Below are 26,461 nucleotides of genomic sequence, written 5' to 3'. Positions count from 1 at the left end.
TTTGCCTATTTTTTTATTTTATTGTTCTCTTATTTATTGTTGAAGCTCTTTATCTAAATTTTCTATCTTGGAATCCTTTTTCTTGTACACATTCCTATTTCCTTTGTCTCCTCTACTCATTCTATTTTTCTTATTTTTAACTATTGAGTTTCTTTCTTCCCTTACTCTTTCTCCATCAAAAGGTTCATGTAATCACTTGTTATAACTTGTAGTTAATATTATTTTCTTAATCAAGTTCCATTGTCCCCTATATTCTTGGTTTTTCTTTGACAATTTGAATAGGAAGTTTGAGGAGTTAGTTGATGTTGGAGCTATTATGGTCACCCAATGACTAGATCATTTTTTTGCATGACCACCACATTGATACTCATTCAAATTTTCATCATAATATCTACTTACTTGTAAGTCTATACCATTATCTTGGACCCCCAACCTCCAAATTCAACATAGTAATGTATGATTTGAGCAAACACATTTGATGATGATGACAAAGATGGAAAGGAAAATATTTGTTCTTTTTTGTGGAATATAATTTATTTTCAAAATTCAAAGTTCCCTCTATTAACATGATAGTTGGCTTGGATTGAGTTGGAAAAGTATGTCCATCTTCTTGTTGATTATGCTAAGTTTTTTTCATGCCAACACCTACTTGATCCTCCAAAAAGGTAGTTTTAATTGCATCATTAATTACTTATAGCATTGGTTGAAGGATTTATTTTTGTTTTTTAACTCATTTTCATTGTATACTTGCATCCATTGATAGAATGACATTATTCTCTCATATTTGATCTCTCTTGTATTTTATTGAAGCTCCTTGATCTTGGGTGGCTACATCTTAAGCCAAATATTTCATGGTATAGAGAATTATATACCAACTCTTACATTAAACAATCATGGAAAGGATAATCCTAATAATATTTTAAATGTGGTTGTCAAGGCTTGTGAACACATATTTTATTTAGAATTATTTATGAAGACATTTGTGCATGCCTATTTATAAGTCATGAGATTGCCCATCAAAGTTTCATTCTTCCATATAAATTTGTAAATAAACAATCTTTAAGGTATGTTTATTGAACATTTCTAAATTGTTTCACATTTTTGTATGTATCATTTGTAATACAATTTATATATTTTTATTCAATAAAAAATTTAAATAATAATTTTGGATAGATGGTTCACTCCTAAAATTTGAGTCTAATACAATAATTTAATCAAGAAAATTATATTCCCTTGTCAAGGACTAACCAACTCATCGAATATTTCATGTATCATGAAATTAATAAATGTATGCTATCAATATAAAAAGTACATAAGCCTAATCTATCAAATGCCTTAAAATCACAACCATCATAAATATTCACTATTGTACTAGTTTGTTTCTGTATGCTGGAAAAAATCTTAGGCAAGAAGTACAAAAATCATATAATAGAATATATTTTTCGAAAAGGTGGTTCCATCTTTCATAATCTTAATGTCCTCAAACCTTCCAATGACCCTATCCAAATGGATTTTAAATTTTTTTTTTTAACAAATATTAAAACATTAGAAGAAACCCTATATGATACAGCAATCAAAGATATTAATAAATTAAATTAAATATAACTAACCATATGCATTAATAAAGATCATTTTGAATATGTTGTTATAGAATTGAGCAAAATAAATAAGTTGAGTTTTCTTTATTTTATGTAACCAAAATTCATGGTTTGAAGAAGAACCTAGGAATTCTTGGTGAAACATGAAAATGCTAGTAGGATTTGACTACAATAACAACTCATAATTCTTATTTGCACAAATATTGACACAATTCACTAGATATTAAGGAAAATACTTTGAATGTTTAGTGCACCATTAGAAAAACTAGTACATATGTAAAACTATAAGTGTACAGATATCTAAAAATGTAGAAAAAGTTAAAAGGGCAAATTAACAATATTATTTTATGCCAAAAGAAAATGCTTGTTGTAGAGTGTTACGACTGGGATATTTATTCAAATATAGCATTCCCATTGTATTCTCATTTAGATGTGTATGCTTTTCAATGGGAATGCCTTAATGACATGTGGCATGCTCTTATTTAAAGCTTGGTTCATGGTCAGATTCCTATGAATACCTATTTCACTCGTATTTGCATAATTTTCCATGCATTCATTATCTACTCATCATTATGACCCCTTTATTTACACGTACTTCCATATATTATCTCCCTATACCAAAGTTATCTTTTTATCTCAAAATTGTAATGACCTATTTATAGATTCCCTCCAACAACATCTAAACATTTACATCTTTGTCTAAATATTTGAATAGAATTCAATACCACCCACCTAACTAATCTACATCCTCATAACTATTTCTAACTTGGTATCTTTTTCTCAACCATTATTGTTGATAAAAACAGTAAGCAAGGCGTGGTCAAACCATTTTATAATAGAAGTGAAGAGAAATATGATCTCTAATTATAAGTCTTTTCAAGTTAAAGTATGGTTTGAATATGAAAAACATCATGTGAAGCAACAATAAACAAAGTTTGAATGGTGCAGGTATTTGTGGCAAAGTTGGAGATAAAAGTTTGAATTCACCTTTGCCTTGAAGGTGGCAGACAATGATATCAATAAAAGAATTGGAATTTGAGTGTGGTAGAGGGTCTCATAGTGGTCCAATATCATGTTGGTATTAAAAACAATTACAATCATGCAGTTAGGAATGTAGAAAGTTAGAATTACTTGTTTTCAATATGATGTCGATAGGCAATGACTATTTTTGGGTTCAAATTTATGTTTGATCAAAGATGTTGTATGTGGATCAGAATTTGTCGTAGAGCATCATCAATCCACTACATGTTTATTGACTTGTTTTTGGTATGCAACCAAACATGTTTTAATCCAATAATAATAATAATAAAAATTAATAGATAGAACTATTGATTAAATAATTGAAACCTGAAGAGAAGAAGGTCTGATAGTGGATTCTTAATACAATTCATCCAAATGTGTGACATCAAGCAACGACAACACACCAAATTGAAAATTAATAAGTGTAAAATGCAAAGATAATTGTGGTACTATCATAATACCTTCTTTTACCTGATGGATTACTTATAAAGACTACTTCATAAGGTCACTTGTATTGAGACAATACATATTAAAAAATATTCATAACTAGTTGAATTAATTATTTGCATTTGCAATGAAATAGATGAAAAAAGTAAATATGGGCCAGCCTTAAACCTCACACACTAAGCAACATATTAAGCCTAGAGAATGTTAGTCAACTCTTACTGTTTAACACTTTTAAGCCTAGAAGTGTCTTCTTAGTGTGGCCACATACATTAAGCAACATATTAAACCTAGAAAATGTTAGTCAAGTTTGAGTGTTTAACACTTTTAAGCCTAGAAGTGTAAGCTTAGTGTGTGTGGTTTAAGTTGTTATGGAAAGACGAAGCATTTACAACTTCAAATCCTACGTAATCCCTTAGAATTAAACTAACTACTTCCATTTTATTTCTTACTCACATCTATCGTGTCTTTTCTTTTTGAGGGTACTTACCAGGGTTTGGTTACAACTCCAAGATTATGTATTATATGTGGTTTATATATATAGTATACGTGGTGTGGATTAAGTGATAAAATATTATTATTAAGATTAGTAAGATAATGGAAAATTTTAATTTAGAATTTATGTTCGGTGTGATTGAAGAGGTCTGTAAAAAAAATATAGATGATTGAATCGAAAGACATTTTCAATAATTATTGTTACAAATGCATGTCTAAAATCATATTAATTTATGGCTTCCACATGCTACAATAAAAATAAAATAGTTATGTACATCTTCACAATTTTGTAGTATACATTTGTTTGATTGAATCTAAAGACATTTTCAATTACTATTGTTACAAATTCATATCTAAAATCATCTTAATTTCTGGGTTCCACATGTTACATCAAAATTAAAATAGTCACATATATTCACAATTTTTTATTTTGATTGAATCTAAAGACATTTTCAATTACAATTGTGACAAATTCATATCTAAAATCATATTAATTTATGGGTTCCACATGCTACATTAAAAACAAAAGAATCACACACCACAACAATTTTATAGTCAACATTTGTTTGTTATTTGATCACATGTTATGGGAATTTTATGCTAACAACCATTTAAAATGAATATACTATTTAAATTCCTCTTTCCACCTATATTTAAATTTACCTACTTGTTACTTATATTAATTCTTGCCACATCTCCATGTTCATTCTCACATGTCCTAATCCTTCACATGGATTTTAATTCAAACTCTTTTTGCATTTTGCATGAGTGTTCCCTCTCTCTACCATCTACCCAAATGTGCCTCATGCTTTTCCTCCAAGGCTTTGAGCCACTAGTGATTTTTACCTAGTTTTTGCTTTTTCATTTGCACTCTTGTCTACACACACCCTTCTTCATGATTCTTGACACTCAACCTTTCTTTTCACACTCTATTTTCTTATGCATCTTTCTTTGGTACATCATCTTCCTTAATTATTAGGCATGCATATTTGTGTGCTCTCTATTTGCATGCTTTCTAACTTATTTTTGTTCCTTCATACTTGACATGTGCACTTAATATCTCTAGGCCTATTGAGTGGTCCTCTTCATGCATGTTCCTTTGCACCCTTCTTGTCTCCCTTTTGTGTCCCCCATGCACTCTATGTTTGTGAAATATCCAACATTTATACTCAAATTTGTAAATGGGCTCATGTGAACTTATACCTTTTATGCAAATTATCTATTCTATGTTCAATTTATGATCGAGTTTCCTAGGACTCTATATTCTTGAGCCTAATCACCATTAATTGTAAGACTTTGGATTGACTAGGTTTTCCTACACATCCAACACATAAATTAATACTTAAAACAAAATACATAGCTCTCATTTCATATCTTCTTACCTAGTCAATTGAGAAATATCCTTTCTAATTAGTTTTATTCTCCTATATTTTGTAAAGATATGTATGTGGTGGTATGTGTGTTGTAGATTATTCAAATTCTCACTAATTTGACACAAATATAAATGCATCTATCACAATCAATAGCCCCAATTAATTAGAAAACAATATAAGTCATGTATTTATTTTCAAAGACGGTAAGAAATACACATTATGAAAGTCACTCACCCAAATTGTATATAAATATACATAAAAAAATGTTCATTCTAAAGTTAAAAAATTGGGATTTTTTTTGTAAGGATTTTCATAAAAAAACCCTTCTAGGTTGTAGTAGAAAGGCCACTTGTATATTTCATTTTGGTACTCTGATTTGATTTAAACCTACATGATTTTGTATTTATTTAAATATGTTGAAAAAATTAATTCTTATAAATTATTGGTGGCTACTATGTTAGATAGCTTTCTATTTTCATATACAATTTTGGTATAACTTATATTATGTTGAGAAGGGTATTATCTCTTTATATATATATATATATATATATATATATTACTAACATGAGGTTCAAATCTATGTTTTATACATGTATGATTTTTCTCCATGTCTAAGATTCCTCCTTTCCAATACGACAAAGAATGACTAGTGTCAATTAGTTTTTTTTGGTTTTTTTTTCTCATACTCATAGCTCACTTTTTTGGCATATACTTTCAAATTTACAATATGTTCCCTATTCATGTATGTTTTTATAGTATGTAATTATTCAATTCAAAATATGTAGAACATTGAACCCTGATCAATTATTTTGTTTTATCATTTTTGTATTTCTTTCCACTAAAAATAAAATCTCCATACATGTAACTTTACCATATACACAAATATAGCCTAAGCAAAAATGGACTACATGTCATGGAAATTAGGTATCCAGTTCATTTTTAACTTTTTTGTATTTCTTTCCATCAAAAATAAAATCTCCATACATAACTTTACCAAGATTAACTACACAAATATAGTGAGTAAAAATGGACTACATGTTATGGAAATTAGGTATCTATTACATTTTTGCTTACACATTTATAGCAAAGTATATAAATATAAAGACAATTATCCATTCAAAATAACTTTTTCATATATACAGAGAGAGAGAGATTACATATAATCTTTCTTTTCATATAATACAATCTTATAATTTTTTTACTATATTTTTCATTAAGAACAATTAAATAATTAAAGTCTTGAGAGTTGTACATAATTTTATCAATAAGATAGTGAAAAGAGATGTGATTGAAATGAAATGAAACTTTTTTATGACAGTCACCAAATTAGGTAATAATATATGAAATTAGGTATTAGTACATTTCTGCTTACACCTTTATAGCAAAGTATATCAATATAGAGACAATTATCCATTCAAAATAACTGAATGAGAGAGACAATTATCCATTCAAAATAACAGAGAGAGAGAGAGAGAGAGCATATAATCCAATCTTATATTTTTTTACTATATTTTTCATTAAGAATAATTAAATAATTAAAGTCTTGAGAGTTGTACATAATTTTATCAATAAGATAGTGAAAAGAGATGTGATTGAAATGAAATGAAACTTTTTTATGATAGTCACAAAATTAGATAATAATATATGAAACCCAAAAAATTAAACCATACAAGAATTAACAAAACAAAAACAAAAAAATCTTAAAAAACAAAACTCTACTTGTAACAGTCCCCTCCATCGATCATAATTCTTGTACTATCTGTAAATTGTGATCCATTAATGTTGTTTGAGCTATTTGGAAATAACTTTTAATAGTGAAATGTAAGCTAAGGACAAACTATCAACGTGCAGTTCATTAAATTACATTAAACCAACTTGCATCTTATGTTATTATATTGCTATTCAAATACAAAAAAAAAACAGAAAGTAACAAACCTGCCCACCTGCCCAAATATATTCTCTGATGAAGAATAATGGAGTCCATGATTGCTTTAATTATCATACCCAAAGGAAAGAATGCAGTAGCAAATACAGGCCCTTTTATCTTCATGCACAATCCTTGAAGAAAGTACGCAACCCCTGTAATTATCACTCCCTAAATCATAAAAAAACATCACATTCCTTTAATTAATTCATGGTTACAAAAAAATTCCAAGATGCAGTGGCCCAAGTTGATGTTAATGGTGTTCTCTTTGAGCCCTTCACCCTCCAAAGATCCATTAGACAATGATGCCCTTGGACCTATCCCTTTTTGTCATTGCTTCTGATGCTATATACTATTTGCTTAAGAACTCAATCTTGGGACCAAGTGTTCAAGGATTACCCTTCCTAATCAAGATAATCTTATAAATGTGAAATTTGTAGATGATACTACCATGTTTGCGGCCTTGAGTGAGGAAAATTTTGATAATCTAAGAGAAATGTTACTCATTTTTGTATTTTATACTAATATGGGTCTATTTTTTCTTTATTTTGACTTAGTTTTCTAGGTTGCTAGTAAATATAAGTTTTGGTGAGCTCACAATGGGGTAATCTCAAAGTTAATCTAAATGGTTGTTACTAAAAGCTTAAGTTTTTCTCATTTTCCCAAGGCTTGCTCTTTTCCTTCCGTCTCACATTTGTCACCCTATGATTGAACATCTCCTAGGACACAACAACCTTCACCTCAAGAGCAACAACGTAAAAAGTCAGCTAAAGCAATGCTAATGCAAGAAGAATGGTTGGTAATAGTCCATCTTGAGATTTTTGAGTTTAGGGTCTCCATATATTTTTGTAATGTCTATAAGAGATATGATGTTTTTTGTAAAGTCTATAAGAGCTATGATGTTTTTTTGTAAAGTCTATAAGAGCTATGATGTAACTAAACATGTATGAACTAGTAGTTGGAAATGCCAAACATAGATCATTTTGGCTTTAATGTAAATCGTGTTTGAGTTGAGTCTCTCCTCAAACTACATTGCCCTATAGCCCATATAAATTTGATACTATAATGCATACTTGTTATATTTAATAAATTAATATAATATATAGGCTATAATCCTTTTGCCCAAAACATAAAAATAAAAATATACATATTTGAAAACTAGCCATTGTTTTCTATAATGAGCTTTAATTTCATCAAAATTTTCTAAAAAAAAGTTGTTATCATGATTGCAAAATTCATTTTTTATTTTGCTATTAACATGGCATTCTACTTGTAGGTCCAAGGTTGAGGTTTGGGTTTCCAAGCCTAAAAAAAAAAAGAGCAAAACCATGGGTTTCTAATTTGAAATTTTATGGAATGTATAACTATTCCAAAACATGTACATGTTCCAGAAAGAATGAGTATGTGGTACAAGCCAAAATGGGTATGTATTTTTAAATGCGTACTCATTTTGAAAACCAAAATTGATACCCATTTTGTATAAGTAGGAGTTTAGGCTTTGCGACTTGTTCCTAAACAAGTACCTTTTTCTTATAAAATGCACGCCTATTCTTGTTAGGATTTTGTTTCTTTCATGAGATTTCTACTAAAGTGGACTCAAATTCTTGTACTTACCCAAGAAGGGATTGAATATGTGGATATGGATACAAATGTAGGTTAATAAATGATGTGTAATTAGGGATACATGGATATAAATAGACCAATGAGATAAGATTGAATTATTGGAAATAGTTGCAGATGAGGATGAAGTATATGGAAAGGAAACAAATTATAATCCAAACTTAGGACAATAGTTTGTCATTTGATATGTAATTGTATTAAGATATTTATTCCAAATGGGCCCAAAACTAGATAGAAATTGACATAGTTGTACAAGTTAAGTTTAACATATTTTCAAATTAAGTTTTTTTTTTTTCTCGGTAAAAGGCCTAAGCCATATTTTATTAATAAATAGTATTACAATCTTCGCTCAGTGCGGGCACTGGTAGGAAAGAGCAGAGAGGAGAAAAACTTCAGCCTTGCTCGAGACCATAGGTCTAGTCAGTATCTAATATCATTTATTGAGTTACATATAATCTTTTACAAATTCTTCATTATGGCTGTTCAAAAAGCCCTTCATAGGTAGTTTCTATAATTTCCAATGAGTTAACTTGATTCTGCCAGACTTCGTTGTTCACTGTTGCCTCTTTTGCCATATTTTTGCCTTCTGCTTTTCCTGCAAAACAGATTCTCAAGACAATCCTTGTGCAAACCACTTTATTAAGTGTTAGTACAAAAAAGGAGAAGAAGAACTAGTATTATTTCTGTATACTCTCCCCTGTTGTTATTATAGCCTGGGCTTCTTTCATATTAAGTCAGCATCAGAAATTGTTGGCTATACAATGAAAGATTACCCAAGCTACAATAATATTAGAGGTATAAATACTGGTTAACAAAGGACTGATAATAACACATCCCATCTAGCCTGTAATTCATGATCTTACCATGATATTCTAGTCTTATAGATGTCTAAATGTAAATGCTGAAGTAAACCAATATGCAAGAGTTACTAGAGTACTTCCTGTTACTTTATTTTAGTATATGCCCGACTCAAAGAAACATTCGGATTCTAAACTTCACTTATTTAGTATATCTATATGTTTTGAAAATATCATCAAGTGAGTATCTTACCCTTCTCTATCTATGTTATATCAAAGTGTTTTCCTAAACAGTTCAATATGTGCCTTGTACTAACTGTAGATCCTACATCCATGTGTATTAGATTAGTTATATTAGTAACTGCAAACAAAACTATGTTATGAAACTTATTATTTCTCCTTATCATCTATGGCTTCCATGCTAGAGGCATGTGTTTCCTCACCCTCCATATCACTGGGATTATCAACCTGGAATGGGGTCCAACCCTCCTCTACCATATAACTTACCCACCATTCACCTTTTGGCTCTTTTACCACACCAAGCCATTGTTTGAGGAATGCAATGCTCCTTGCTATCTCTGTTTGCCTTTGGCAGCATAGTTTCTGATCCTTGTTGTTGAGAATAGGCCTCTTAAACTCTATATTGAGCACCTCTTCCTTATTTATGGCTTCCGCAACTTTGGTGTAATCTTCCAGGTAAGGTATATATAGCTTATCATCCACACATTTAATAGCCATTTCCAGATTAACCAGATATTCTTCTTTGAATATTAGCTTGCATAGTGTGACTGTGACTGCTTTCTCTTCTCCCATTGTGAGTAGTATTGTTGCAAACCCTGTTGGGATGCTACTATTGACTCATTTTCTATGTTCCGAGTATATAATCTCATTGCCCAGAATCCTTTTGGTCACATGTATGACTAGAACATCTTTTGATATTAGAATAACTGACCAACATTTGTTAGAGATCTCTCTGAGGAAGGACATTTCACGCTTCTCAGGGCAAAGGCAAATACCGGAGTCCATTTTTTACAGAGATAAATGGTGGGTGCTTCTACTTAGATATATTGGTTATGTTAACCGGTATTATCGGTAAATCGAGTTGTAACCACGGTTATGCCAGGATATTCTCATGATGGTTTCCTATCTACCTCGTTATATATTATAATTGTCTTTTGATAACTCTGACATATTTCCATCCCCATATTGCCTTGCTATAATGACTGTGGGAGTGTTGATTAATTTTTCATGATTGTCGTTTAGCCTTACTCCCTATCCTTTCCAATACATGATTGCTCAAGCAATCGAGCAGTGCCTTTATGATGATTCCTGACATATGATATTTAATCATATGTGTGTGTGTGTGTGTGTGTGTGTGTGTGTGTGTGTGTGTAAATATATATATGCTTAATTATATTTATGTCCATGTATGTATATACATATATACCTATATGCATGGACATAAATATAATTAAGCATAAATATATATATACTCATATATATATATATATATATATTTTGAGTATATAATCACGTTTTATGTATACAGATGAGCATGTGTATCTCTATCACATCTGAGAGAATTTCATCCCTATACTGTCCTGTCATATCGACTATAGGGTTGTTGATTGTTTTTTCCTTTATTCTCTATTTGCCTTACACCCTAGCATCTCCAGCTTGCTAAGGGTTCGAATCGTACCTAAATGATAAGGTCTTGACATGTGACGATGCTTATGAATATATATATATATATATATATATATATATATATATATATATATATATATATATATATATGTTTGTATATATATGCATATATATGTATGTATATAACCATATAGGCATACCAACATACTTTGTGTATACAAATGATCGTATGCATCTATAAAAGTCTATTCAGAACCAAAGGAGTGAGCTCTGCTCTAAGATTACTATTGATAGGCATATATATGGTTATATATGCATATATCTGTATATTTATGAGAATGTATCTATATATATAATTATATATGTATACGTGCATCTATATATGTATCTACTACCATATATATGCACGTATGCACATATAAGTATAAATATATACGTACATATATACCGCTATCTGTGCATATACATATGTATACCTTCCAATATGTATGTGAATGTGTTGTTTAGGATTATGTCTAAAACCCTTCCTGCCTATGAGTATCCTGGTTTGATTGCCTATATGTTAATTATGTAGTTTTATTTGTTCCATCTACCCCTAAATTGGCTAGATTATCTGCCAATGTATTAGCCTCTCTATATATGTGATTGAGCATGTAATCTGAGAAGCTTTCCATTAGAGAAAGGGCTCTATCCAATAAACTTCTGAGTTCCCAGTTTGGCATTGTCCTGGTCCTCATTGCATTAACTATAATGGTCAAGTCCCCTTCTATTTCCAAATTGGATATTTTTAATTGTTTGCATAGGTTTAAACCCTCTATTAGGCTCAACAGTTTTGCCTTATTGTTAGTGCAATGACCTAGATATCGGGATCTCGATCCAATACAAATCCCTTCATCTGAGTGGATTATACATCCTGCCCCTGCCTCCCCTGGATTACCTTTGAATGCTCCATCAAAGTTGAGTTTGCACCATCCAACCTCCGGGAGCACCCATTTGCATGCTTTCCTAACTTCAGTCTTGTCTCTATTCCCCTTCCCAATGAACGAAGGGATTTTAATCCCCTTCCACTGCCTTCAGGTGTAGTTATCCTAGTCTATAAATGTCTTATCATGTTGGGGAATGGTCGCATTCCTACTATTGGAGGTTTCTGTGATGAAGTCTTTTGTTTTTGCTATAAGATTCTCTACCTTCATTTCTGTTTCTTGAAAAATTATCTCGTTCCTCTCCTTCCAAACCTCCCAAATTACTATTGTTGGGCTGCATATCCATAAATTGTGGAAGATGCTATTCCTTTTGATAATTGGTCAACTTTTGAGCCATTCCTTTAGGTAAGGGATAAGGGCACCTGACCAACCTAGTTGTGCCATCAGCCAATACCAACATTTTTGTGTGTAGTTGCAGGTTGTGAATATGTGATCATATGTCTCCTCGTCTTTTTTGCATAAGAAACAGATTGAGGGTCCTTCGTAGCCTTTAAGTTTAAATTGCTCAGCAATTAGGACCTTCCCCTAAAATGTCGCCCAGGCAAACAAGCCAACTGTTGGGAGATAGAATTTGTCCAACATATTGTATTAGGGATATAGTCCTTGACATTGTTTGCCTCATCATATATGGTTCTGAAACCATCTTTGCAGTTGTATTGTCCATCCTTTGATCTCGACCATATAAGCTCATCTAGCCCAGGTCTGAGTGTTATTATTCTGCCTTCAAGAATTTGCAACAATTCTTGGTCTTTGTAAGTTAAGTTTTTATTATAGTTCTTGATTAAGAGATCAATTGTTTTGTGAAATTCTTGTCTCTTCAAATATCTCTGATTTATCTATAAATTGTTTCCAAACCGAATGTAGATATTATCATATGTTGCATATTCTATGACGAAATGTCTTTCAGTTTCAATCAAATGGAAGATCATTCTTTCCAAAGAACTGTTCATCTGTCCACCTCACACCTAAAATAATGATAATCGATTCTCTAACTTAGACTAAAATTTTAGTCATCCCCTTAATTACGATAACTTTGTATAAGCAACGTAGGCAGTCAAGGAAAGCATCTGAAATGAGCCCAAAGATGAAATTAGTACGCAATGCTTTAGTGAAAGCCTGAGTTAGGTATTCCTTCCTCATGATGACATGCATAACATAAGCATTATTGTTGATGAAAATAATTTAGAGAGAGTGTTCAAATCATAGGAATTGAAGAGAAATATGATCTCTAATGGCGTATTCAAAGCAGAGTTTGAATGTGGGAAAATATTAAGTGAAGTAGGTGAGGCAACAATCAATACCAACCAAATAAATAAAGTCCAAATGGTGCAGATATTTGTGGCAAATGTGGAGATGAACGTTTGAATTTGCCTTGTTAGCCCTAAAGAGATGAAAGCTATCTCTTATGTTTGTTCTCTTCTAACAACTTATCTGCTGTTTGAGAGGGACTTTTTCCTTGCCTTTATTACTTCTGTTGTCTCTTTGTTTTCTCAATTATTTATTTGAATAATTGAAGAAAGTGATAGATAGAAATACCAATACAACTATTAGAGTCTAGATAGAAGAGAGGGCCTCTTAGTAGTCCAGATTGACATGGCATTGTACATGTTATGTTGGCACCAAAACATTTAAGTAGTGGAGAAGGTCTGAAGGTGGTCTATTTTAATTTTTCAAACTGAAATAGTATTGTATATGTCATGTTGGTATCAAAAAATTTAAGTAGGGGAGAGGGTCGGATAGTTGTCCACTTTAACTTTTCAGTTTGACATGGTATTGCACGTCATGTTGGCATTGGAATTTTTTTTATAACTATGTTGTTAGGGATGTGGAAAGTTCAAATCATTTGTTTTCAGTATTGTATGAGCCTTGACAAGGGGAGACCACTTTTTTTTGGCTCTAATAAATGTTTGATTAATAATATTGTATTTGGACTAGGCTTGGTTGTATAGCTCCATCAACCCACCACATGTTCATATTGACTTGTTTTTTAATATGCAACCAAACACGTTTTAATCAAATGCCAATACATTTAAACAACGTGTCTTCACACACAACTCCATGGGATAGCATTTAGTAAGTGTGTCAATCCATATTTGCATGTATGGGATTGCCTACATATGTAAAATGATACCACCTTCAATGTTGTAGTATGCAATACTAAGTAAAGCACAATACTTCCCAACTGGTCATCTTCTTCACCAAAGCTTGTTCCACTTTCAACGTATAGTTGTTCACTTGTACTCTAATCTTTTCATGGTGTTGAAGGTACTCAATGGAAAGAATGTGGAGGTTTCCATTGAGATAATTTGGAGCTTAAGTGGAAGTATGTTTGGTGGTCATGTGTGATTTAGTCATCTATCTTACTTCAAATGTTAAGTGAGGCTATCATACCTCACTAAGGTTATGACCATTTAAAAAAAAACTCATGTCTTCTTTATCTTGTCAAGTATTGGCGAGTGTTAATTTGTTGTTTAGTGCTTGAGAAGGCATTTCTTTATTTCACTCCTCTATTTGGTTGTAAGTGGAAGGTAAGGTCATCATACCTCACTTTAAGACAATGAACTAACCTATATTTTTGGTTGTGTTATAATTTCTTGTCAATTGTGTATTATTTAGCCATCCTTTAATGTGTTGCTTATTAACTTTGAAGTAAATGACTTGTTACACTTGACAAGGGTTATCATTTCAAAATTTTATTATCTATTATTTACAAAGCCCTAGTGGATAATTGATAGTTTCAGTGTTTGTGAAATATATTTTTAAGTTCAAATTAGTATCATTTATCTTCAAAGTTGTAATAATACTTGCTACATTAATGATTGAGCCTTTACCTAAATACATATCTAATCTTTGAGTTTGCAATTATTAATTTTTTTAATTTGGCTAATTCCTTCTAATATATTTAAAGCATAATACATCTCGAAGAATAAGATTTCTATGAAACTATACCATTGATTCATTGTGTTTATAAACATAATTGTATATGCGTTTTTTTGTATTTTGTAGCACATTACTTATGAAAATTCAAATATTTTGTTTGACCATCATTGTGACCTTTCAAACTAATTTATAGATTTAAATATTGAGAATTTTGAAATCCTAATACTGGTTGTTGCACTAGCTTCAAGTGTACTGCCTTACTTCATATTATGCATTCAACTTTCTTTAATGCTTATAAAATTAGTTTATTTGTCATAAGATTTCTATGGGTTTTGGAAAAACCTTTTATTTTTTCATTAAAATTTGGTTCAAGAAGTGAGTTGTAATTATTATAGCAGAGTTGAAAACTGTTTCTAATGTTATTAGGCCTACAAACCATTTCTAGAACCTTATGTTTTGTAAAATGTCAAACAATTCTAGTTTCACAATTGAATTTTGCCCTCATTTCTCCTTACTAATGTTTGTGAACATTTTGTTCCTTCCTCATTTTGTTATTGGATATATGTGTAAACATGTCTATATAATGAATAGGGATTTTTGAAGAGACCCAATAAACACTTGAGAACTACAAAAAAATATAGGCCTTGCCTCTATATATGATCTAATATTACAATTTTATGCAAATTATTTGAGGGCTTGACACTATAATACTTAGATAATTATGCATGTATATGATTTTACCATATTACACATTCCTAACTAATAAATTTTCCTAATCTTTTGAGAGTTTGTGATTTTTCAATGACTAGAGTGTTATATGTTATTTTTAGGTTATATGTGTAGTAGGAAATATCAAAGATGAGTCATCTTATGGGAAACAACATGTTAAATATATTTATGTTCACATATAATGTACTTGTGTCATCTAATTAAGAGAAGTTCATGGATCTCAAGTTGGTGAACATGCATGGTAAAGTTTTAGTCACAAACCTTTGGTAGCCTCATATGCATTGGGTGTGATTTGCTTCACGAATAATTGAATTATCACATTCTTATTAATTATATTGTAAGAACCTCAATGATAAACTTATAGACCTAAAAAATATAACAATAAAGAAGAGATACATGATCTTAAGAGTTAGTCCTTTATTATCCACTATTGGTAATAACGAGTATCTACTCAATTTTCCTTAGTTGATTTACTCTAGGGTCAAGATTTGAGTCTACCCTCTATGGTTTATGAAAATATAGTTTTTCTCACTAATAAACTATACATTGGACTATTTTCTTTATATGAAATTGAAAATTTTGTGGCTATATAGATGTAACTTGTAACTCTAGACCTACCGACGTATGTGCTCCTAAGGAGAAATACCAATATTAGTGTCTTATCACAAGCATAATGGTACCATGGCAATATAAAGACAACTAATGACTTAGAGTTTTAATTTAGGATTGTTTCCTTTGCATGGATAATTTGGTGCATATAACTAACTTCCAAAGTTAAAGCATTCTTGCTTTCTAAGTACAAAATTATTAATGATATTATTTTGATTTGTAAATTTATATAATATTTTATGTTGGTTTGGTAAATATTTCATGTTCTATTTCTATTTTAATTATCTAGTCATTGATTTCATAGAATTTACTTTCTATAACTATTGATAATAATCAGGGTTAGATTTATTCCCAAATGATGCATATTTGACTTAAAACCCATCCAATGAATGTGGCTTATTTCATCCCTTGTGGTGCTAGTGAATATTGTGTGCATCTTAAGGCATTTTATTTTCCATCTGTATATATGGATTCTTCTATCTATGGTTAAAAAAATTAGAGGGTATATATACACTCGAGGGAGAGATACAATTATGGAAGTAATAAAACTAGCAATTCATTATCCTCTCTATTCCTAATAATGTTAATCTTATTGATTACATTGAAATTTTAACAATCACTACTACATTATCAACTGAATTCTATTCATGTTTTATTTGGTGAAAACATTAATAGTAAGTCTCAAGATTTCAAATCTTTTCATAAATTCTACGCTCTATGTGTTGTTGGTCGTGTCACTTGTTGAGCATCCATAGAGAATAAGATGTGATCATTCCTACTTCAACCACGGTTAAAATGGAATTTATTATCTTGAGAGCACATTTTATATAAATCCTTAATTGGTGCCTCATTACAATAGTAATATTTTTTATTGTTTTGAATTATTAAGTAATATGTTATGCTTCAATGCTATCATGTATAGAAATATTATTAAAATTTAGTCAACAGATTATTCAATGCAATAGTAAGTCTAAAACTATTGTGTTTTCATGTGAAAAAATATTTCAAGTCTCTAAAAGCATTTTGTCAATATCATAATTACTCACCTTAATTGAGTAAAATCATCATATTTATTTATGATCTTTAGTAAATAAAATCATGTATGTACTAATTTAAACAAAACTTTGTAAACTTAGATAGCTGGCCCACCATCCAAAAACTATGTCATTCTTTTAAATAAAACCTAGAAAATACATAGGTAATTGTCTCACCATCCAAAAACTATGTTGAAATTTATCACTACAACATATATACATTGTTGTTTTATGTCGAAATAACTATGATGTCGTATGAGTTCAAGGTCACAATTAGGGAATGCATAACTATGCAACCCTAGATACTCACCACATGCACAATAAGATAAGGACACTACCATATAGAACAAAAAACCCATTAGTTTCATTAAATTGAAGTATAAGGTTAAAAGTTTACAATGGACCTTGCCCTTATTTTATAGTAAAGATTTCAATTGGTATATAGTTTTATTTGTAGACTTGGAGCTCTCTCACGTTCTCTCTCTCTCGTGGTTTAAAAAAACTAAAATTCCACCCACAAATCTACAATATATACATTTTGTTTAGGTACTCATATTTCCTATCATGGTTGTTTTTCCACCCAAATTTCCTCTTGTCTCTCACATTTGAATTGTCCTACTTGTAACCTATATTAATTCTCCCTACATCCCCATGTTCATTCTGGCATGTCCTAAGCCTCCACATGGATGTTAATTCAAACTCTTCTTATATTTTACGTTATTATTCCCTATCTTTATCATCCACCCAAATGTGCCTCATGCATTTCCTCCAAAGCTATGAGTCATTGGTGATTTTTACCTAGTCCTTGCTTTATCATTTGCAATCTTGTCTACACACACCCTCTTCATGATTCTTGACATTCAACCTTTCTTGACACACTTGCTTTGCCTATACATCCTTCTTTGGTGCATCATCTTCCTTAATTTTTAGGCTTGTATATTCGTGTGCTCTCTATTTGCAGGCTTTCTCACTTCTTTTTGTTTCTTCATGCTTGACACACATGTCATATCTCTAAGCCTATTGTGTGGTCCTCTTCAATCATGTTCCTTTGCACCTTTCTTTTCTCCTCTCTATGCCTCTCTTGCACTTTGTGTGTGTGAAATCTCCAACTTTTATACCCAAGCTTGTAATTGGGCTCATGTGCACTTTTAGCTTTTATGCAAACTCTCTATTCTATACATACAATTTATGATCAGGTTCTTTATGACTCTAGATTCATGATCCCAATTACCATCAATTGCAGGATTTTGGATTGACTAGGGATGCCCCAATATCAAGTGGGTAGTTAACAAAGGATTAAAAATAAAAATGTGTGATGTATTGATTCAATCCAAAAGAGTGCATACCATGGAGCTAGGAATGCATAAATACCATACAACATAATATGTTTAAAAGAAAATTTAAGCCATGTTAAGTTATTACCATAACATCAAACACATAATTAATGCATAAAACAACACATATGGTTCTCAATGCACATATTATTACCTAGTCGATCGAGAAATGCCCTTTCTAATTAGTTTTATTCTCCTATATTTTGTAAGTTTCAAATCTCCAAAATCTTGGTAGAATATGGATGTGGTGGCATGTGTGTTGTAGATTATTCAAATTATCAATAATTTGACACAAACATAAATGTAGATCACAGTCAATATCTCCAATTAATTAGAAATGTATATAAGTCATGTATTATTTTTAAAGATGGTAAGAATACACATTATGAAAGTTGGTCACCCAAATTGTATATAAATATACATTAAAAAAAATGTTCATTCTAAAGCAAGAAATTTGTTACTTTTGTTGCAAGGCTTTTGATCAAAAACCCTTCTAGGTTTGTAGTAGAAAGACCACCACTATATTTCATTTGTACTAATTTGATTTGAATCCAAGCATAATTTTTTAATTTCAATATCTTGAACATATGAATTTGTATACAATATTAGTGACTACTATGTTAGATAGCTTTCTATTTTCAAATACAAATTTGGTATTACTTATAATATTAAGAAGGTTATTATCTATTTATTTATATATTACTAACATGAGGTTAAAATCTATGTTTTATACGTGTGATGTTTCCATCAAAAAGAAAATCTCCATACATAACTTTATCAAGATTGACTATACACAAATATAGTGTAATTACATCTCATGGAAATTAGGTATCTAGTTCATTTTGCTTACACCTTTATGGCAAAGTATATAAATACAGAAACAATAATCATTTTCTTAGTTTTAACATCTTTGTATTTCTTTCCACCATAAAGAAAATTTCCATACGTAATTTTATCAAGATCGACTATACACAAATATAGTACGAGCAAAAATGGACTACATCACATAGAAATTAGGTATCTAATTCATTTTCGCTTGCACATTTAAAGTATATAAATATAGAAACAATTATCCATTCAAAATAACTTATATATATAAAAAGAGAGAGTTTATACACGATCATCTTTTTTTCATAGAGTATAATTTATAAAAAAATTTACTATATTTTTCATTAAGAACAATTAAATAATTTAGATCTTGAGACATGCATAATTTCATCAATAAAATAGTTTTAAAAAATGTGATTTGAATGAGTGAAAAACATCACGTGAAGCAACAGCATCAATAAACACCAAACAAATAAACAATTAAGTCTGAACGGTGCAAAGTTGGAGATAAAAGTTTGAATTTACCCCAAAGAGATCGAATATATCTCTCATGTTTGTTCTCTTGTAAGAGCTTGTCTAGTGTTTGATAGGGACTTTTTCCTTTCCGTTCTTATTTCTGCCGCCACTTGGTCGTTGTAATTTAGTTTTGGTTACTTATTTCAATAATTGAAGAAGGTGACAGACAGTTATATCAATAAAATAATTGGAATTTGAGTGGGGCAAAGGGTCTGATTGTGGTCCATTTTAATTTTTCAGATTCACATGGTATTATATTTGGTATTTATAACAACAATTATAATCATGCAGTTAGGAATGTGGTTCATTGTTTGTTTTTAATATGATGTTGATAGGGTGGATTATTTTTTTGGGCGCAAATTTATGTTTAATTAAAGATGTTGTATGTGGATCAGATTTGGTTGTAGAGTTTCATCAATCTATCACATGTTCATTGACTTGTTTTTGATATGCAACCAAAAATGTTTTAATCAAATGCTAATAAATAATCAAACAATCTACCACATGTTCATATAATCGACTTATTTATGTTGTCTCTTTGATGTTGTAATTTTGTATCTGTTACTTTTTCCAATAATATAAAAATTTGATAGATAGAATTACCGATAAAATAATTAGAACTTGGGTAGGAGGGAAGGTTTGATAATGGATTCTTAATATAATTCATCCAAATGTGTGACACCAAGCAACGATGCCACACCAAATTGAAAATTGAAAAGAATAAAATGCAAGGATAATTGAGGTACTATCATAATACCTTGTTTAACTTGATAGATTACTTGTAAAGAGTACTTTATAAGGCCACTCGTATTGAGACAATACATATTAAAAAATATTCATAACTAGTTGAATTAATTGTTTGCATTTGCAATGAAACAGATGAAAATAAGAAATATGAAGCATTTACAGCTTCAAATCCCATGTAATCACCTAGAATTAAACTAATTGCTTCCATTTTATTTCTTACTCAGATCTGCGGTTTGGTACTTACCAGGGTCTGCTTTAGTCTGATTGAATACGTTTGTAAAAAAATAAAGATGATTGAATCTAAGGACATTTTCAATCATTATTGTCACAAATGCATGTCTAAAATCATATTAATTTATGGGTTCCGCATGCTACAATAAAAACAAAATAGTTACACATCTTCATAATTTTATAGTATACGTTTGTTTGATTGAATCTAAAGACGTTTTCAATTACTATTGTTACATATTCATTTCTAAAATCATATTAATATATGTGTTCCACATGTTACATAAAAAATAAAATAGTCTCATATCTTCACAATTTTGTCGTTTGATTGAATCTAAAGACATTTTCAATTACCATTGTGACAAATTCATATCTAAAATCATATTAATTTATGGGTTCCACATGCTACTTATAAAACAAAAGAGTCACACATCGCGACAATTTTGTAGTATACATTTGTTTGTTAGTTGGTCACATGTTATGGAAATTTTATGGTAAAAGTCATTTAAAATGAATATACTATTTAAATTCTGTTATAATTTGTTTATAATACTAATATTTTTTATTGTTTTGAATTATGAAGTAATATGTTTTGCTTTAATATTATCATGTAAAAATATATTATTAAAAATTAGTCAATAGATTATTCAATGTGATAGTAAGTCTAAAAATATTGTGTTTTCATGTGAAAAATATTTTGAGCCTCAAAAAGTATCTTGTCATTGTCATATTTACTCAACTTTATTGAGTAAAATCATCATGTTTACTTATCTTTAGTAAACAAACTCATTTGTACTATTCTAGACAAAACTTTGTCAACATAAATAAATGGGTCACCATCCAAAAATTATGCCATTGTTTTAAATGCAAACATACAAGTAATTGGTTCACCATCCATAAACTATGTTGAAATTATCACTGCAACATATATGCTTGGTTGTTCTATGTCGAAATAGTTATGATGTAATACGAGTTTGTGGTCACAATTAGGGAATACCTGACCATGCAACCCTAGATACTCACCACACACACACAATGAGATGAGGACACTACCATACATAACAAAAAAGCACACTATTTTCATTAAATGGAAGTATAAGGTTACAAGTTTACAATGGACCTTGCCCTTATTTTACATCAAATATTTCAACTACTATATAGTTTAATTTGTGGACTTGTAACTCTCTCACACTCTCTCTTTTGTGGTAGAAAGAAAAACTAAAATTCCACCCACAACACTATTATATACATTTTGTTAGGTATTCAAATTTTCCTCATCTTGGTTAATTCACCTACTTGTTACTTATATTAATTCTCGCCACATCTCCATGTTCATTCTCACATGTGCTAATCCCTCACGTAGATCGTAATTCAAACTCCTCTTGCATTTTGCATGAGTGTTCGCTCTCTCTACCATCTACCCAAATGTGCCTCATGCATTTCCTCCAAGGCTTTGAGCCACTAGTGATTTTTACCTAGTTTTTTAAATTTTCATTTGCACTCTTGTCTACACACACCCTTCTTCATGATTCTTGACACTCAACCTTTCTATGCACACTGTATTTGCTTATGCATATTTCTTTGGTACATCATCTTCCTTAATTATTAGGCATTGATGTATATTTTTGTGCTCTCTATTTGCATGCTTTCTCACTTATTTTTGCTCCTTCATACTTGACATGTGCATGTCATATCTCTAGGCCTATTGGGTGGTCCTCTTCATGCATGTTCCTTTACAACTTTCTTTTCTCCTTGTTGAGTTCCCCATGCACACCATGTTTGTGAAATATCCAATATTTATGCCCAAACTTGTAAATGGGCTCATGTGCACTTATACCTTTTATGCAAACTATCTATTATATGTTCAATTTATGATTGAGTTTCCTAGGACTCTATATTCTTGATCCTAAACACCATCAATTGTAATATTTTGGATCGCCTGGGTTTGCCTGCACATCTTTTCTCCTATAGCTCTATCATCCTGATGATGAATCACAGAGTGTGATTCAAAACGTTGATGCAAAAATGTTCGACACGGTTGAATCCAGAAGCAGAATATATGAATTTAGCATGGACTATGGAAACCTCATCTCTCTAACACACATAGCTCTCACTACATGTCTTCTTACCTAGTCAATTGAGAAATATCCTTTCTAATTAGTTTTATATTCTTATATTTTGTAAAGTGATATAGATGTGGTGGTATGTGTGTTGTAGATTATTCAAATTCTCAATAATTTAATACAAACATAAATGTAGATCACAATTAATAGCCCCAATTAATTAGAAAAGAATACAAGTTATGTATTTATTTTCAGAGATGGTAAGAAATATACATTATGAAATTCACTCACCCAAATTTTATATAAATATACATAAAAAAATGTTCATTCTAAAGTTTAAAAAAATGTTATTTTTGTTGTAAGGATTTTGATAAAAAAAACCCTTATAGGTTGTAGTAGAAAGACCACTTGCATATTCCATTTTTACTCTGATTTGATTTAAACATACATGCATTTTTATTTATTTAAATATCTTGAACATATGAATTCTTATAAATTATTGTTGGCTACTATGTTAGATAGCTTTCTATTTTCATATGAAATTTTGGTATAACTTATATGATGTTGAGAATGTTGGACATTGTTGCTGCTAGGATATGTTGTTGTCATTGATGTCGACATATTCCTATGATTTATTGCTCTGGTGGTTGCAGATTGGTTTATTGGGATCAATGTTCGGTGTATGGAGTATTTCGTGTATCAATATATCTTTATGTATTGGTTTATGTGGTTTGGAAGCTTAATTGATCATATCGTATGATCCGGTTTACAGTTTGGTTTTTCTGATCAGTGCTTTGTAGAATTCGATATTTCCTCTGGTATATTCCGGTGTGATCAGATCTTGAGTTATGATTTTGGAAAAAAAAAATGGGATGTTCTTGTGTATCTTCACTTCAGATTGTTCATGATTTTGTGCTCCGCAAGTTATCTTTCCTCGTGGCAGTTGCTGTTGTTTGAGTGTTCTTGAGTCTCAGATGTTGATCGATGAAGATTTGATAAGTGGTGTTGGTACAGTTGTTACAGATGATTCTAACATTCTTGTTGGTGTTTCCTAATTATGTCTTATTCATTTTGATGATCCGCATTGATCCTTGTGCGTGTTCTTGGTGATTTTGTTGAATTGGTGATATTCTTTGTGTTATGTGGTATTCTTGGTGGTGTAGCGTGTTGCGGTTGATCTTGGCATAATTTTTGGTGGTATTGCATGTTTGAGCTTTTGATTTAGGTCAATTAACTATCATTTATATCATAATATTGGTCTGGTGCTCGATCTTTATATCGTGTGATGTAATTTTGTAATTGTGAGTTGAGGGTTTGGTCAACCTTGTAGTCAAGGTTGATAAATTGTATAAATAGGTGATATAGTCATGTATATTCAGTATCGTTGTTTTTGTCTGCATTATTAGAAAGTGGTAAAAGTGCGAACAAGTGAATACATCCTTTGATATTGTGTTTGAGTAGAGATTGGAGTGTTGCAGAGCAGACAATGTGCTTAACCGGAGTTGTCGTCAGTCATTTGCAGATGCTATTCTTTTAGTTCATTTGATTCCAGATTGTTGTTCGAATATTTTGTAAGTCAGTGAAACTTCCTTGTAAGGTAGTGAACCTTCCCTGAGGGTTCTAGCCTTTCGGGTTATTATATCTTGAGCAGTGAGCTCTAAGTAGTGAGTCTGAATGCATGTGCATTCCCCGTTGTAATTATTTTCACATACTACTGTAGAGAATCTGTTGAAATCAAGGATCACTGAGAGGGGTGGATGAATCAGTGATCTACTTGTTAGAAAATTTCCAAGCTTATTTTTAAACCACCAGAAGCAAACACTTGAAACTAGAATGCAAAAATATTAAACAATCAACCACAAAAGCATAACACTGGATTTTTATGTGGAAACCCAAATGGGAAAAACTATGGTGGGATTTGAACCCACAATATTATTCCACTATGGCCAGTAGAAAAACAATATTACAATATGGGAATGCACATGCATCCAGGCTCACTGCTCAATTACAATAACCTGAAAGGCTACAACCCTCAAGGAAGGCTCATTGTCTTACAAATTAGTTACAGTGATGAATTAAAATAAATGAACTCTGAAATAGCATCTAAAATTGTTGGATGAGTTTCAGTTGAGTGCTAAACATACATACTGGATCATCTTCTCTATTTTGCTCTGTTCTGCCCTATTCATGGTCTCAGTCGGCTACCGAATCAAGAATGTGCATGTGAAACTACACTACAAAGTATTATCAATCACCACTCACTCTCATACAATTATATCATGCACCAAAAATATCATCCACACCAAACTTAGAAACTGACAATCACAAAATAGGTCATTTACCATGTTGGCCTACTAGTGTAACGTGTAGTCACATGTCGGCTTGACCGGATCCCAAAGGATAAATGCAAATCACCAAAATAATAATAAAATGATGTGTCTATGTTGGCCCAATCATCCCAAACACGATTCAATGCATCACAATCACCAGAAAGCTTCCAAACCAAAAACGGCTTTGTTCATCCTGAAATATCGGCTAACTAGCTACCAGTTAACATCCACTACTGGTTAAGAATAATTAAGGCCACCAGATCAAATCTCTAAGGAAAGTTTCCATGAATGACAACCCTAAATCAATAATCAACCACTAGAAACTACCAGAAACCACCGGATGAGTGTCAATTGCCAACAATCTCCCCCTTTGGCATTGATGGCAACACTCATGAAAATGGCTAAGTGTTGAACACTGTACACCGGTTCAAAAGAATCAAAAGAATTTTTAAGGCTCCCCCTTAGACAAAGAATTATAAAATCTATAATTACACTATTATGTACATTTTCCACCTTGTCTCTCCCCCTTTGACAACAATGCCAAGAATGGGGTACTGTCCAAAACATATATAGAGGGATATTTGCTGGAGAATTTACAAATACTTGAAGATGTTAGCATAAATAGTCTTCCAAAATCCTAGGTGAGTATCCCACCCACTCTTAAATTTATCCAAAACTCTGATGAATGCACTAAATACAATGGCATGAATTTTTAATTCCTTTAGATTAGATGGCACATGTTGGGCCATTTCCTTCATACATCTACCTTATTACTCAACATGGTGTCCAACCGAGGGCCAATCAAGTTCCGAAGTTCACCAAATTTTCTCAAAATTTTGTCCTTCTCCACTTGGAAGATTGAGATATGATCATTTAGAGATATAATACGCCCTTCAACACTGCTTATTAGAGCTACATTTGGGTCAAAGGACTGTGAAATACCAGCAAGCTTGACCTGGAAAACACCTATCTGCGTGTCTATATCTACAATGAATTTAGACAAAATTAGACAAGACATGTACAATTTACCGCCTTCTAACAATGCATCAGAAATAATCTGCAATCTCTTATTTATTCTCACTCTATCATCTTCTAGAATGTCTGCATCCTAACATCCTTAAATCTATCCAAAAATTTCTGAGTAGCAGACTTCTCTAAAGAATCAAAATTTGTATTTACACTGTTGACTAATTGCAACAATTTACCAGAGGGGATTTTATTAGAATCTAACTGTACATTTGGAGCCACCTTCTACAAAACTT

The sequence above is a fragment of the Cryptomeria japonica genome, chromosome 6 (genome assembly GCF_030272615.1).
Source record: "Cryptomeria japonica chromosome 6, Sugi_1.0, whole genome shotgun sequence".
Taxonomy (NCBI): Eukaryota; Viridiplantae; Streptophyta; class Pinopsida; order Cupressales; family Cupressaceae; genus Cryptomeria; species Cryptomeria japonica.
This window is presented reverse-complemented; position numbering follows the sequence as displayed.